Consider the following 15,166-nt stretch of genomic DNA (forward strand, 5'->3'; position numbering starts at 1 on the left):
ATAACAGCGGAAGGCTTGGAAGATAAAGTGAGTCCATCAACTCCAACGACATAGCTGAGTGCATGACAACGACCTAGCGCACCTTACTCTTCGTCTAAAAAGTCTGCAACATAATACGTTGCAGCCCGAAAATGGGTCAGCACATGGAATATCCTGGCAATATAACACAGTAGAGCAATGAACAGGTAAATGCTATCACTACATGCATATATGGCTGGTGGAGGCTCTATGGTTAATATGTTTTTGCAAAAGCCAATTTTTCCCTACAACAAAGGAATATATTTTTTAACTATCATGGTATTTGATAAACATTGAGAAGGTTCCTCCAACTCAATGCCAATTAAGCAGTATTAATAACCCAAGAAATTAATTTAGAGTGATGAGATCAATACGACAATCCAAGAACCAGATACTCAAGATGTCCATAACCGGGGACACGACTAACCATGATTAGTGTGTACACTTTGCAGAGGTTTGCGCACTTTTCCACACAAGACTCGATCTCCTCCATTGGATTTCTCGCACTACACGGTGTTTGAGAAACGGATGACCGAGACACAGTCTTTCAGAAGCATTTACTCTTTACTCTGGGTAGACAGTTACACCACTACAAAAAAATACACTTCCGTGATGATACGTGTTTGTCACAGCAGGTCACGTTTTCTGTCATGCATGTACATCCATGACGATTTTATGACAAAATCAAGATAGTCATACATGTGTTTTCATAGAAGTGTTCCATGACATTACCAGAATTATCATCACGGAAGTGTCCACTTCCATGACGATAAATCGCGCGTCACAGAAGTGCTTTTGTCAAGGGTGACCGACACGTGGCATCCATCGTAACGGAACGCCGTTAAGCTATCGGGTCCGGTTTTGTATCCGATAACCCGTTAACAGCCCCGACCAATGGGGATTTTCCACGTGTAAAATCATCATTGGCTGGAGGAAACACGTGTCGGCTCACCGTTGGGACAGATGTCATCCACTCATTGGACCCAAAGTTCCTATGATACGTCGACACGTGGCACGGCCCAATAGAGGCCCATTCCTGTGAAAAGGCCGGCCCGTTTGACTTGGTCAAAAGGTGGTGGGCCGGCCCACGACAAGCCTGTTAACGGCCCGTTCGCATATAGCCCATTTACAGCCCGCTAACCCAGGGCCCGTTTACGGTCCGAATTAGGCCCAGTAGCGTCATCTAGGCCGTCCAATATAATTCCAGCCCGTTTTAACTTTCGGCCCATGTATGGCACATGACGTCTTTCGGCCCATATGAGGCCCTTATTACTCCCGGCACATTAACGGCCCATGGTAAAACTGGCCCGTAATGAACAGTGTATCACTTTATACCCATTAACGGCACATGGTGAAACTAGCCTATAATGAACAGTGTATCACTTTATACCCATTAATGGCCCATTATTACATTGGGCCATTTCCAGCCCATGTTATCTTTCGGCCTTCTCAGAGCCCATTTATTCTTGGGCCCATTTCCAGCATTCGTTTACTTACGACCCGTTATTGTCATTTTTTGCTTGTGGGCCAAGTTCAGCCTGTGGTTACAGTCGGCCTGTTTGTGGCCCGTTAATACGTTGGGCCGTTTTCATAGCGTCATCAAATACGGCCGATTAACGATGGCCCGTTATGGTCGGCCCATGAACGGACGATTTCACTCTAGCCCATTTACGGCCATAATGTGGTCTATTATTGGCCCATGTTTGGCCAACCGATCATACGGCCCGTAGAAGGCCCATTGATGATACCGCCTGTAGAAGGCCCATTGATGATACGGCCCGTAGAAGGCCCATTGTGTCTACGACCCGTATAAGGCCCATTGTTTCTACCCCACATAAAAGGCCCATTGTTTCTACGGCCCTTAGAAGGCCCATTGTTTCTATGGCCCGTAGGAGGCCCGTGTTAACTACAGTCGTTGGGCATCAAAGTTCGCCACCAGTGCAAATATAGGGAACACCCTACACTATACAAAAATGGCTTGATGTTTTCTTCAGCCGGTGGCTGCACGTTAAGAACAAATTTTGTATGGAACCAAAACAAATTACAACTATAAAACAAAAGGAAGGTTGGCATAAAAGTTAACAGTCTAGCAGATAAATGCACCACCAGAAGTTCAGAAGCTTAGTTCATTTACCCTGACTGTTATGTTTTCATGTTGTATTGTCCGATGGAGCACCATAACATTCACCTTCAGTTCTCCTAGGCTCCTGAACAACATAGAAAATGTCTGATAGTCTGGTTTCAAAACCATGCATATCTTGACAACATCGAACAATGTCTCTCCTTGTTTCACAAAGGGTCTCTGTTAGGGAATGGACTTGTGTCTGGAGCGCGGATACAACATTGTTTTGAGCTTGCATATCTTGATCATGAGGCAGTTTGGACGAGTTTTCCTTAACAACCAACCCAGTATTACGCACGAACGTGCTTTTGGCACTGTTAGTGGACAGGTACTGACCCACTGCAGCTAGAGCTGACATTGCGGTTATAGTTTCCTCGACACCTTCAGAAGGTGGCGGTTCCACCATTTTTTCCATAGCTCACTGAAAAGTTGAGGTTTTACATTAGTAGTACCAGAACAGAAGATATTAAGGAGGTAGCAAAACCAAACAAAATAGCTTTGGTCTATATACAGAACTTATTCTGGTGAACCCATGTAAAATGTTAGTTCTATTTATTGCAAAGTACCTAATAAAACCAGGTTCCAAACATACGACCGTGTACCATCGCTAATGTATTGTCTATTTCTTCACATTGTATTGAGGGTTAAGGATAAAGAGACGAAGTTTATAATATGGTAAGCATAGTATGACATCATTCATATCACAAAACAACTGAGAATAGACAAACAGGCAATTGTAACATTGTGTGGGCAAGTCCAGCACGGAACTAGATTACAGGTCAAGATCAAAGGAACATCACTCCTCTCTTTTAAACCTTGTAAGGTGCAATGATATGCTAAGACAATTGTGTATAAAATTGAAAAGAGTAATAGACATTGGCTGCAAACCATGCAGTTCAAGGCACAAGTCAGAGTAAGTAGTAGTTAAAAGGCATGAGGATTAAGGACTTACAACAGCGGCTTTGACTGGTGTAGTCATGCCCTTCTTCTTGCTGGTGTGACAGTCCTTGAAGATTTCCACAGCATTTGGTTCAGGTACTTTTTGGTCCTTGCGGGCTTTCCTCTGCATTTGGAACAAGTCAATATAGATCTAATAATATGGTACAGCAAAAAGAGTGAAACAACAGCTAATTACAAGAGCCTCGCAGTGTGCAATATAGCTACGAGATCCTTTCGTCTGTTGGAATTTCACTTTCGTACGGTTGGCCTTGTTCTTTGAACAGTTCACCTACAAGAAGATAGATTTGTGTGGCACATGTGTAAATAGAACTTCAACATGTGATCTGATCACATATATATAATGTACCTGATACTTCGGATCAGCCCATTGTTTAACGAGGCCCCACCAGTCTTCATTCGATATATTTTCCACTGGAGATGTTTGGGAAATTCACTGTTAGCTTTGCCTTCAAAGTGAGTTTTCCTCAAGTTATACCGATATTGCCGCAGAGCAGACTTGAAAACATGGGTGCAAGCTTGTCTGGTTACATCATCTTAGCTATCCAACTTGAACCTCATCTGTTGAAAATTATGGGAGTCTCATTATCAGCAACCTAGAAAGTATGGGACAGAGCAAGACGATATTACTAGTTTCCATACATAACCATACTTATAGATAAATGGGCGAGGAAGGTGTTGAAGTGGGTTTCGTCTTTGTCATTCCTGTACTGAATCCAGGTTGGGAGGATACGTACATGACACCTAACGGCAACCGCTGCCTCTGATACTAACTTGGCCGACTCTGTAGCATCACGTGGCTTTTTTAAACCTGCCTCAAAACGGATCTCCATTCTTCCTCCTCTAGATTTAGTTAACCTATCGAGCATTATCCATGATGTTTGCTTCCTCTTGCGCTTAGGTGCTAGTCCAACAACGAACATAGGAAGTGTTAGTGTACATCAAATTGTGAGACTACATATAAAGAGGCATGCAACTGTAACTTGACTCCAGCAACTACCTTCTTGCTATTGAAGCTCACAAGGTTCATCTGATCTTGCCAACTCATCTTGTGTCAAGAGTGCTTGGGAAGTAGTGTCAGGTGGCAAGGGAGCTTGGGAATGTGCTGCTAGCTCAATTGACGCACGAGTAACTCGTGCAACTGGTAGTACTGTGGAAGGTGTTGCAAGAACTAGGGTTGTCTCTGCTTGTTTGGTGGCAGCTATTTGTTTCTATTTGGCTTTTTTTGCAGCTTGTGTAGCATGGGATACCCTATTTGTAGAATTTTTCGCTGGACTTTGACCTTCTATTGCACCATCAGTACCAGCAGAATCTGCAGGATTCTTCCGGTCCCCGTTCCCTGCTATTTTGTGTTTCTTCCTCTTTCTCTGTGCCATGTTAAGTCAAGCCGACAAGAAAAACGAACAACAATTTAGTTCTTCAGAACAAATTGATGTGTGATACAGACGAACTAAAGTTTGATTTTAGACAACCACATGATAGGAGGATGTAATATGTACGAAAAACAGGACGGAAGAGATAACTAGAACTATGATGTGTAAACTAAGCAGAAGACATTTCACTAAATTAGAAGCAATGCAATGGAAGGTAGACACCATATGAAAAATGCTACAAATATCGCTCTGCCAAGTTAACATTGTCTCATCATAAATGGCATTTAAATAAATGTGAAGCAGTACAAGAAAAAAATCATATGCAAGATGCAAACAACATCACACTACCAAGTTAGAGGTCTCTCGTCATTAGTGCCATCGCATATTCACAGCTTATGATGTGTAAACTAAGGAGAAGGCATTTCAACAAATTAGAAGCAATGAAAGCTAGACACCATATGAAAAATGCAACGAATATCACTCTACCAAGTTAAAACTGTCTCGTCATAAGTGCCATTTCAACAAATTAGTAGTACAAGCTAGAAAAGAATGCGAGATGTAACCTATATCACACTCCGAAGTCAAACGTGTCTTATGATAAGTGATTGTTGCTGGTTACACAACAGTAGTAATTTGATGTAAGAACATGGTGTGATAGAAAGATATTGTATGTTCTAGAAATAGGAACACATGTCTTATTCAAGTATAATGTGTAAAGTAAGCAGATGGAATTCAACAAAATTAGAAGCAATACAAGCTAGACATCACACATAACATGCAACCACATATAACAGTGCCAAGTTAGAGGGAGCACCAGTGATGGTGCACTAGGGGAGACATGCTCATCATAAACACAACTACATTGAGTGTCTATGCATGTGTTGTCTTGGAAATCATCTTGGGGGGATGGAGGAGTAGAAACTGTAGAGGCCCTCCGTTTGGAAGGAGCACCTTTATCCGCTGCCTTGCTAACTTCCTTCTGCTTTATTGATTTTGAATTGTCAAATAAAACCGACAAGAAAAAACAATAAAATTCTCTCTTCAGAACTCATTCATGCATGATATTGACAATCATTACTTTGATGTAAGTAAAACACACGATACGAGGATGGAATATGTACGAAAAACAGGACGTCATGGCATGTTCACAACTGTTTGTGTAAACTAAGCTGAAACCATTCCAACAAATAAGAAGCAATGCAAGCTATACACCACATGAAAGATGCAACCAATATGACTCTGCCAAGTTAAAAGCGTCCCATCATAAATGGAATTTCAACAAATTAGAAGCAGCGCATGCTATAAATCATATGAAAGATGCAACTAATATCACACTGCATATACTAAAGGTGTCTCGTCATATTGATTGATGCGGGATACAAAAAAACAATAGTTTTATGTAAGGACATGCTTAATAGACAGATGTACTATGTACTAAATACAGTAAGGCATGTCACATTAGCAGGTATAATGTATAAGCTAAGCAGAATAGCACATGCAGTTTAACCAGATTGGAAGAATTACAATCTAGACACCATATGCAACATGCAACCACATATCACGCTGCCAAGTTAGAGAAAGCACCCGCGATGCTAGTGTAGGGGAAATGCGGTAATCAACTACAGAGCTACGTTCACTATCTTCATCTAGCCTTGTTGTTTCTTGAGAATCATGTCGGGAGGCTGACACTGCATTCTTTAAATGAGTAGTCCACTTGCCTGACTGCCTCATCATAAGTGATTGATGAGGGATACACAAGAACATTAGTTTGATGTAAGAACATGGTTAATACAAAGATGTACTAGTATGTACCAAAAATAGAAAGGCATGTCATATTCAAAGGTATAATGTGTAAGCTAAGCAGATGCAATTTAACCAAATTGGAAGCAATACAAGCTAGATATCGGCTGGAGTGGTGAGCATGATCATCTAGGACCTGAGAGCCTGGTGGGAGGCGGGCTGCTTCGCCACCATCATGGCTTTTTAGTTGGCTTCCAGGTGATGCATGTCTTTGCTGGGCTTGTCACTGGCTTGGCCAGTGCCCTGACTAGCTATTTGTCTTCTGGTGCTCACGGGATGGTGGTTCATGTAAAAAATATCTTTCCTTATCTTAATAAAGACCGACTACGGCCTTTCGAATACAAGCTAGACACCATATGGAACATGCAACCACATATGATACCGTGAAGTTAAAGCAAGCACCTGGGATGATGGTTCATTGCAAGCGAGGTCATCAACTCCAGAGCTACGTTTACCGTCTCCATCTGCTGACACTGCACCCTTTATAGCGCTATAAAGTGACGTGCTTACCCGCGTAGAAAGCTGGAGCAACTTGTCTCTTTTCTTTTCTGCTTCTCTCAAGGCAGACTCTGAAATACCCTTGCATAAAAACGCAATAGTGATAGTATGGTTGAAGTGTGTGCAGAACTAGTGCACTGTAAAAGTAGCAAATATCAGGTGGCTGAAAAAAAAATGACAGGAGACATATGATAGCTCTACAACATTGCATGGCAAACAAAATTAGATTCTACTCCGTATGATTTTGTAATATATGAGCACATGTGGTCATATCAAGATAACAGTCGACTGAAAATAAATAGGTAAGTCGATTTTTTTAATGAACCATCCGATCTACAAGGAACGGGAAGATGACCTTCGTCTACCTCCCGCCAGTCACCGTTGACGATCTTTCTCGAACCGCCAGCGACCATCGGCCCAAACCCCTGCCTCCGTCACGCCGCCCTCCCCTCGACCTCACACCACCGCCATGCTTGGCAGCGCCCCCATGCCATCCCTTTAATCTCGGCCGACCTCTAGATCGGGCGCCAGTAGCTCTAGGCCCCACACGCCCCTAAGATAAACACCGAGGCGCTGCTTCCCGGTGTAATAGGCGGACTAGCGCCTGTTACGCCGGGGAATGCTTCCGTTAATTGGGAATCCACTGACCAGGAATTGAAATTTAGGGGGCGACGGACCTCTAGCTAAGGTGAAATAGTATATGAGGAGAAACATTATGCATCGCGAGTTACTAGGAACATCTAGTATCAAGAAGAAGCGGTCAACTAGTGTCTTCTGTGGGATGAATACTGTGCAAGCAGACACGTAAGATTTGCACGAATAAGGGAAGAGGAGTACCCTTATCGGTTGCCAGTGTGGTCAACTAGTGTCTTCTGTGGGATGAATACCGTGTCGCGGTGATCTTATTTTTTCTCCCAGGGGAACCGATGTTTTAGAGAACCGTCAATCCTTGGACAAACCCATGGCCAAATTGTTGACTGTGTTGCCGTGGCCGTATATCAACGGAGGGGAAGCAGATCCAAGGCGGCGAAGGACGGCGTAGCAGGAACATCTCCGGTGCGGTGGAGGGTGGCGAAGTTGGAGCGGCAGCGGTGAGGTGCAGGACGACGTGGTTGAACTAGCTCGGGTACGGACGGCTCGGCCTCGGCTTCAACTACTAGCCATGGAGGGCGTTACAGTTGAGGTTGCGGTGGACTACGACGTCGGGGTATCGGCTCCGGCGTGATGGAGGAGGGGCGGTTGATGGGTGGGATGGGGTGGCGGACGGAGGATGCTGGGGTTTCGCGGCTGGTGGAGAGGTAGATTTTGCGCCCATGGAGTATAAATGGGGAATCGGACGGGTGGGCGGGTGGGCGGTGTACCATGTTTCGGTCCGGGATGCGCTTGTTTTCGGATTTTTTGAATAGAAGATGGGCCGCCCTTGTTTGAAATTTGGGGAAAGTACAAACTTTGCCCCCCTCTTAAATTTTGGACCAACTGCGGGTCGGGGGTAGGATGGTAATCCCAGGTGTCCCAAATAGTGGGTGGTAGTGATTTCGTCCACGCGCATGTGTGCTTAGGTGTCCATTGTATGAATGTTTTTTGGAGGCAGTTGTGTGGCATCTAGATGAAGCTACAAACCTACCCCGGTTTAGACCTTTGGACGTTGGGCAGGTAGGTTTCACGGGTCGGAGTTATTAGAAAAGTAATTTCCTTGTACTACCAAACATTGGTCTCACGCGGTTTCGGGCGAGTACAGGCTCTTTTGGCGCTTCGTTCGAAATTTTGAAACACAAGCCATTCACGTTTAGAGTATCTTGAACTTTGAGGATGACCTAAATGACAACGGTAAATTTGACCTTGTATGTTTGAAAACTATTACATTATCCGCTTCTTTTTGAAATGTTGACACTTGAAATCTATAACTACAATTAATTTTGGAATGGAGGAGCTAAATTGAATCTATTTTGTACACGACTACATATGCTTTATGTACAAAATCAAAGCAAAGATTGGTGCCCCATAATTTAGGTATGATTTACAAATGCATGATATCAAATTCAAATAATTGAATGGACTTCATGTTGAATTTGATTTTTTTAAACCACCTTAAGTTGAATTCAAATGTATGTAGTTCATAGGTAGCTATTTATAATGTTCATTGTGTAACTTTTCGTATGTATAATGTGCTTTACACACACAACATGAACTATACTCACGTTTATATTCGATTGCTAAAGCGATGCATTGTCTGGAGTTCAAAATACTAACTATGTGGATCAATTGTGTCGAATAATAACATAGACATGCTCAAATTTGACAGAATCTAGATGTCTGATGGATCACTGACCGTTCCTTACGCGAACTGCAAATATCATGATCCATCCTAATATTTGGATACAATTTATATCTTTAATCAATGTGTACAACAGTCTTTTACGTGTAGTTTCACTCTCCATCGGTGGTCTCTCACACATGCTCACACTCTCTCTCCCGAGGTGTCTTTCTCGCACACATGCTCTCGATATAACGCTCCCTCCCTCTCCTAACCATTTACGACTGTTTTCACTAACCTTTATCACAAGCACTCTTCCTCTTGCAAGCATACACACGCACAATCCCCATCGACCCTTTCTATATACATAGACCTGCCTACGTGTCTCCTATATGCACATTATCTTTAGGCATGTCTCTCACACATTGTCTCACACCTCTCTTCATAATCGACGAGTATGATTCTAGCAGAGCATTCTGTAGGATGCCCCTTAAAGTTAGGTTGGATGAATTGTAATATCAGAGATAAAGGGGTTACCTTAGTCCGAGAACCTAGGGTTACAAATCCTAGCCGGCTTTGTCAGTGGACACAGAGTCCTTCACAATTATGCTATCTTTGTCTTGTACGACTAGTCATCCATGGGTCTCCCTAAATGCATCACGGGCCGACCAATGTGGCGCAGGACGGAACCGAACGAAGGGCCTCACCTTGACCCACCGGACCTCACGCGGTGACACACCCTCTGCCCCCACGTCTCGTTATCTTCTCACACCCACACATACCAACACAGACACCACACACAAAAAATATTCTCCTGGTGCCTCTATCCACTCCCCCCTTGCATATACACACTCAAGGGAATCTCTCGCCGTGACGTCATATTCATCTCTCTCTCTAGACCACTCTCATTTCTTGTGCTATCTCGCCCATGCCCCCCCCACCGGCCCCTCTATCCATGCCTCTCTCGAATACGCAATACACACACATACCTCTCTAGGCCCTGCCAAATGCATCAACTACACATTCACACATGTTACATCACGTACCCCATTGATCTAAAAAGCCCTCTCTTCACGTTTACTTCGCATACAACATTCCTTTTGAATAAAGTGTGGCCAAAAATTCTTTTAGAATTTCTACATATATACAACATTACAAAGTTATATGGAGGAGTATGAACGCTAATTTGCATTGCATGGTGCCCACAATGATATTTATTCCGCACTATGAATTTGTATATTTTTATACTATATATAAAGTTAGTCATAATAAAGAGAAACAAAGAGCATCTCTCTCTCCATCGCATACCCCCCTCTACGCCCTTTTCACACACAAACTATCTCCAGGTCCTCTAAAAGTAAGCCCCCAGCACATTCATGCATGTTTCAACTTTCTCTCGCGATATATACAGTGATGATCATTGTATTTGAAGCGAAAGCATGATACATACATTGGACTTCAGAATCCACTCATTATAGTCACCATTTACGTTTTGTGGTTATACGGTCACAAGCTCACAGTATAACTCTGTATTTTCTCTAGACAGGACGAGTTGACCAGTTAAACGCTCCACGTGGCACCTCTAGTGTTGCATCACATTATCTCACTACCATCGGGCCCACCTGTCATCTTGTATCTACTCTACATCTACACTCTTATAAAAACATAGTTGGTGATGATGGTGTGCCTGCCATCCTGCAATATAGGCCGTCCGATTTATATCTGATGGATAGGAAACAAACTATGGCAATTTTGCAAAAAGGTACCCACACACCTCTCCACATTTGCAAATAAGGCCTTCCCTCGTTCATCATTTTCTCCCACAAGATAAACTAGTCATACAAATGCATCTTGATGTTACATGCAACGCACGGGCATCTTGCTAGTAAGAATGAAAACAAACGACAAAAAAATATTGGACAGTGGTTCGAAGTCATGACCGCGGGCACAGCGAACAAGGTGGCCTTGTATTGGTATGCTAAGCTGTCTTTTTAACACACAAGAGATGGTGTGGTGATTATAAACACATGCACGCATGCACACGAACTGCATGCACGCAACACTCACACGAACACATGCACCCACGCACGCACGCAACACTCACACATACACACGCTGCCACGCACGCACGCAACACTCACACACACACACGCACGCATGCATGCACACACCGGTACACCACACGACCAACACACTCTCACGCTCAAGTGCGCAACCTACACATGCATGCGCACACATCAGGCCCTGACAGACACATACACAACCAGGTGATTCCCGCGCACGGGTTGGAGTCTTGTCGCGCCTGCATAAATTTGTGTTTATCTGACCCTTTCCCTATGCGAACTGACAGGTGGGACCCACAAGGAATGTGGTCAATTTAACTAGTCAACATGGTGCCACGCAGACTATTTGGTCAGTCAACGGAGTGTAATCTGATGCTGAGTCGTGAGCAAGTGACCGTATAATCATGGCAAAACATATATAGTGATCGTAATCATCTTATTCTGAAGTTCGGTGAACGTATTACGCTTTTCTCTCTGTAGGCCCTCCAAAACTACATCTCTACACGTTCTCGCATGTTACATCTAACAACTATGCAATACAGCACTACTACTACACTCTAACACAATAAATCATATGTGTTTTTAGTTTTAATAGATATCATATTGTTACTTAATTATTCAGTTTGCATACATTAAAATTGCCTTTGAAATGTATGGCCAGTATCATATACCACGCGGGAAAAATCCCTCCCTTTCCTATTTACTCAGGTTTGTATCGATGGATCGTGCGAAACAGCAAAACTATAGTACTATACAGTACAAGTGACAGTTCATTGGGCCGTCATGTCATGTACTCATCCGTCGTATGAGTGGAGCGCTCCCTTTCATTAATCTTCTAGTCCCTTTCGCCGACATGTGGGACATCAAGCTACCGGGTCCACGTGCCATACCGGAATACAGTGCAGAGCAGCCGGGTTGAAGTACCCAGTCATGGCGCCGGCGTAGTAATGAGCAATGAGGCCTCAAATCACAAAGTTGCACCTTTCCCGCAATTAAGTTGGAGGGACGAAGTAATAATGCTAAAAAAAGAAGTTGGAGGGATGAAGCAACCATCATTTCACTCGTTGTTGAATCCGCTTCTCCCTCATCTTCTTCAAGTTAACCATGTGTTGCTTCTGCCATTGTTCTGCCTCATGTGGGACGAGGATCAGCTTGGTAAAGCACTGACACGTGGGACTGCATGTTAGCAAACTGCCAGGACAACGTCCTCTAAAAATAAGAAACCTCCCCGCCATCCGCACGGCAAAATCACCTCCTTTTTACTAATCCTAATTCTATAATTTTTTAGATCAATATAATTGAGATTTGTATAGATAGCACACAGGAGCAAAACCAAGTGGTATGGTTAAGGGCATCAACAATGTGTAGCTAAATGTAAAAATAGCTTTTGGCATCATGGGAACCATTGTGGACGGTGTTGCCAAAGCCAAAAGGATGGAACTGAAGCACCCTGATTGATTGATTGAAGGAATAGAAAAATGCAATGTCTCTCCTCTTTCTCCCGTGCTTGGACGCATGTACATTATAGAGCACAGAGTCTACTCCCATGTCCCTTCTATCACAAATCACAAAGCAGTTAGGCGTAAAATCACAAAGCACAGACGAACCAACCATCATTTCACTCTTCGCTGACTCCGCTTCTCCATCGTCTTCTTCGAGAAACCATCTCACCGCACTAAGCTGGACAGACAACGCTATTGTGTACTAGTAGTACTAGTACATTTACGCGTCCTTTGGTTCAACAGACTTCCTGGATGCAAATAAGGCGGTTGTCTCGGCTTGCAGGCAGCACTTGCGAACGACTTACCGTGGTCTCCCTCAATTGTGTTCTCCGTCGAACGCACTTCGCCAAACCACAACGTTCGAGATATCGTCGACGTCACCGCAATGGGGAAGGAAGTCAAACATGATAGTTACTACCTCCATTTTTTGTACACAAGGCCAGTATATAAAAAATACAATATGCAAAAGGCCACTAACACTAATCGAGGCAAAATTGATGGTTTTTTTACCCTTGCTTTATAGTTGTGCATGCAGCCCGGGAGTGATGACAGACCAAACGCATGCATGCAACATGCATATAAGAGGCGGGGGAAGCGCGCTTGCGGAGAATCCGAGAAGACTCAAGCAGGAATCAAGGAAAAGGAGCCAATGACTCCATGCGTATTAAGAGCCATACATTTCTCTAGGTCCTTGCATGCAGGGGTAAAATTGTCCAAAATAATGCATGGGGTGGTCTACTTGGTATGCGTGCGCCGAGTTATACGCAAACTAAAAAAGAACGGAGGGAGTATACTAGCAACCAAGGACATTAATATCCCCTGCATGCATGCGGAAGTGAGAAGGTTGGTTTGCATGGCGCTGCATTAATCAAGCGATGAGGAGTGAGATGGTTAGCTCTTTGGGCTTTGCAGAAAAAAATTCGCATTAATTGACACGTTAAACAAGGATTTGTATCGATTAATCCCGCCAAGGAAAACCCTGCCTTTCTTTTTTAACACTAGTACTCCTAGTACATAATTATCCTGTTTGGGTCTAGGCCTTGCATTGCCATACTTCGCCACACATTTTTGCCAAGCTTGCCTAAAGTTTTGAAAATGAAAAGGAGGTACACTTGCGCATGGCTGTCGCGGTCGCACCGCACCCTCACACGGTCGCTCCTGCACGTTGCGGTCGCACCACACCCTCACACAGTCGCTCCTGCACGCTGCAAACCCAACCAAGGGAACGCACCCTCACAGACACGTGTTGTCGCATGTGAACAAACCAAACTCAGCCATCCTACCGCTGACACATAATTTTCATTCATAAGTATGTTTATCCAACCGCATGTTGGGGAGTATCCGTACGGCCCGTGCGGTGGTCTATTGGGGAAGAAGAAGAGGTGAGGAAGAAGGGTTAGGAGACGTAGGATATTCATCCAACCGCCTGAAATGGTAGACTGACCCAAGTCAGGCGACTTGCATAACAATATATGTTTTTACACAGCAAAAGATCCATAAAAACAACAACATAAAGAAAAACTATCACTGCTCGCGGAACGAGACGGCCTCGTAGTCTTTGGCTGCCGGCGCAAACCAGCCATAGCTACCGACGTGTGTCTCCGCACCGTGGTTGTCCTCGGCCTCTAGCTACTCATTTACGCGGAGCATGTGGGCGCTTTGCACGGACGAGAGCACCGTCTGGTTCAAGTCGAGGACGTCCGATTCCGCCTGCAGGACGGTCTCGATGGCAGCGGCATCCGCGCGCTCCGCGTCGAGTCGAGCCTCCGCCACCCGGTTCAAGTCCAGGACGTCCGGTTTCGCCTGCAGGAGGGCCTCGATGAGAGCGGCATCTGCGCTCCGTGTCGAGTTGAGCCTCTGCCGCCCGGTTCAAGTTCAGGACGTCCATTTCTGCCTGCAGGAGGGCCTAGATGGTAGCGGCATCCGCGCGCTCCGCCTCAAGTTGAGCCTCCGCCGCCCGGTTCACATCCACGACATCCGGTTCCGCCTGCAGGAGAGCATCGATGGTAGCGGCATGTGCACGCTCTGCGTCGAGTTGAGACTCTGCCTCCCGGTCCTCCTTTAGTATCGCCAGGTTGAACCGCTGGTCCGCCTGCACCATGGGGGGCTCGAACGCTGGCACGAAGTCGACGTCCATCGTCTCATACCCATCGGGGGCCTTCTGCGCCACAACCTCCGCCATGAACATTGGATCGGCTTACTCCTCCTCATAGCTTGGCTCCAGAGAACTCGGGGATTGGCCCGCCGCAAAGCGAGCTTGGGAACAGAGGTCTGTGGTGCGGACCGTCGTTGCGATTTCTATGCAGCGCTCCGGCGTCAGCATCTTGTAGTATGTGATCTTGCGGCACACCATGGCTTTCCGGCGAACTAGGGGATGCTTGATGCAGGCTAGGGGATCGAAAGGTGGGGGAAGGGGCTAGAGATTAGGTGTGGTTTTAGGGAAGTGTATGGCGTAGGCCGAGTAGCGAAGGTTCTAGTGTGAATAGTGGTTTCGGTGACGACCGGTCAATCGGTTTTGACTGTACATCGCTCTTGTCGCGTTCGTGTTGTAGCCGGCAAGCTGGACCCTCCACGTCGCT

The sequence above is a fragment of the Triticum aestivum genome, chromosome 3A, assembly GCF_018294505.1.
Source record: "Triticum aestivum cultivar Chinese Spring chromosome 3A, IWGSC CS RefSeq v2.1, whole genome shotgun sequence".
Lineage (NCBI taxonomy): Eukaryota > Viridiplantae > Streptophyta > Magnoliopsida > Poales > Poaceae > Triticum > Triticum aestivum.